We start from the raw sequence: 2,297 nt of genomic DNA on the forward strand, positions 1-2,297 counted from the left end.
AACCCATTTAATTATATTTTTAATTACAACCCATAACCCCTCTGGTTAGTAACCATCACATTGTTCTCTAGTTAAGAGTCTGTTTCTTGGTTTGTCTCCCTCTCTCTCTTTCTCCTTTTAAATAAACAAACAAACAAACAAACAAACATTTAATATTCCAAACCTAGAAGTGTGTGTGTGTGTGTGTGTGTGTGTGTGTGTGTGTGTGAAGAAAGAAAACTAAAAGTGAACTGTTGACTTTGTATCAGCAGTGCACCAATAGGTTCTACTTCTGCTAAAATGGCATTTAAGGTAAGAGAGGTTAAATGATCATACTGGAATGTCTAAGACAGCTTTTAACTAGTATCAAAAGCAAGACAATATTGGGAAAGTATATGATTTTTAAAGAACAAGAAAAAAATAGAAAAATCAAGCTAGAGGGATTATGCATATGAGTGTGAACCTGAGTGTGTATATACGTACACGTATGTGTTGTAACAAAGCATTTCACAAGGCGAAAACTCAGACAAACTATATTGCTATCATCATGATAATTCACCAGAAGATCGTAACAACGACAACCAGAAAATATGAGAAAAGAGGAGAAGAACAGCATTGTCATTTGAGAGAAACAATATCACCTACATAGGAAGCCCTACTATTCTTTTTTTAAATGTTTATTTCTGAGACAGAGAGAGACAGAGCATGAGTGGGGGAGGGGCAGAGAGAGAGAGGGAGACACAGAATCAGAAGCAGGCTCCAGGCTCCGAGCTGTCAGCACAGAGCCCAATGCAGGGTTCGAACTCACGGACCGCGAGATCATGCCCAGAGCTGAAGTCGGATGCTCAGCTGACTGAGCCACTGAGGCGCCCCAGAAGCCCTGCTATTCTGAGATGCTTGTCGCCCCCAGGACTTCATTTCTGTTCCTCCTGCTGAATAGAAAGCTCATCCTTTCATGCTTCCTAGTGAACTGCTGGTCTTCTAAACATGCACCTTGACTTTATAAAAGGCCTTGTTTCACCACACGTCCTCCCCCAAGTACACACAGTCCTTCTGGAAGTCTTCGCAAGCTGCTGGGAGGCACCTGTGTCACTCAGTGCGTTTCAGGCTTGCATCCCTTTGACTAGAGGCCCCTTGAAGAGTGGAAGCTACCGTCTACCCCTCTGTAATCCCAGCTCCTGTGAAACGCCTGGTGCCTTTTTAGCCTTTGTAATTTGGAGGAGAATAAATGAGTAAGTGAATGCATTCATGAATAACTTCAATGTTTCTAATACTGTCAGGTTCCTAATCAGCTTGAAAATTTTGCTAAGCAAATTCCTTAAGCACATACTCCACTCAGAATAAGCCCTGTTCCAAACCATTATCCCTCTTATGAGAGTTCAGTGTTTTTTCTACCCACTGAAACAGCCCTCTCAAAAGTCACCATGAATATCAGACACATGCTCCCAATCTTTGGAAGGTTATTTGGTGGCAAGAGTTGAAGCAGGAGGCTAAACAGTATGTTCCCGTGTGCGCATGTGTGTGTTTGCCCGTGCACATGCATGTATGTATCTGTCCCTTTTGAAGGGAGGACGGCAGAAAGAAGAAGCAGAGGTAAAAAGGTCATAACAGGCAGAAGGGAGAGCATTTGCAAATCGGGGGAGTCAGGGAAGTTCCTGCAGAGAATGTGAAGGGTCCTATGCAGAGGGACCAGCCTCCAGCTTGGACGGAGACTAGGGTCCTACGACCAGAAAAAGGTTTGATGGGAGAAAGAAGGAGTGCCCATTCATCTCCCACTCTGAGGACTGGAGTGAGGATTTAACAAGGCCATGGGTATGTAAAAAGCTCTCACGATACCTGTATAATTGAAATGTTCACCTAGCACCCAGGTCTTGGTTTCTAAATGTTGTTCTCCAATAAAAGGAACCAGAACCCCCTGGAGAGGTGGCTGATTCTAGGACTGGCGAGAGGAGACCAGAAGATAAGCCTGGAGCGTCATGTGGTGCCAGAAAGTAAGAAAATGCCTAAAGAACAAAAGGACAGAATTCTATGAAAGAGACGCAGGGGACAACCTGAAAGACCTCCTGATAGCCAGCGCTGGAACATTCTGCGCAAGAAAATAAATGATGATAGTATGGAATAATAACCCTCAAAATAAAGTAAAAAAAAAAAAAAGAAAGAAAACCCATGAATTCGTATAGATATAAATCAATGGCTGAACAGTTAATGAAATGGAAAAGGAACAAATTTTCCTTACAAAAGAATTCTAATTAATAAATGTGGGAGGATGAGGGAAATAAAAATCACCATTGGAACACCACAGTAATAATTGCTTTAGG

This window comes from Felis catus, chromosome A3, assembly GCF_018350175.1.
Source record: "Felis catus isolate Fca126 chromosome A3, F.catus_Fca126_mat1.0, whole genome shotgun sequence".
Lineage (NCBI taxonomy): Eukaryota > Metazoa > Chordata > Mammalia > Carnivora > Felidae > Felis > Felis catus.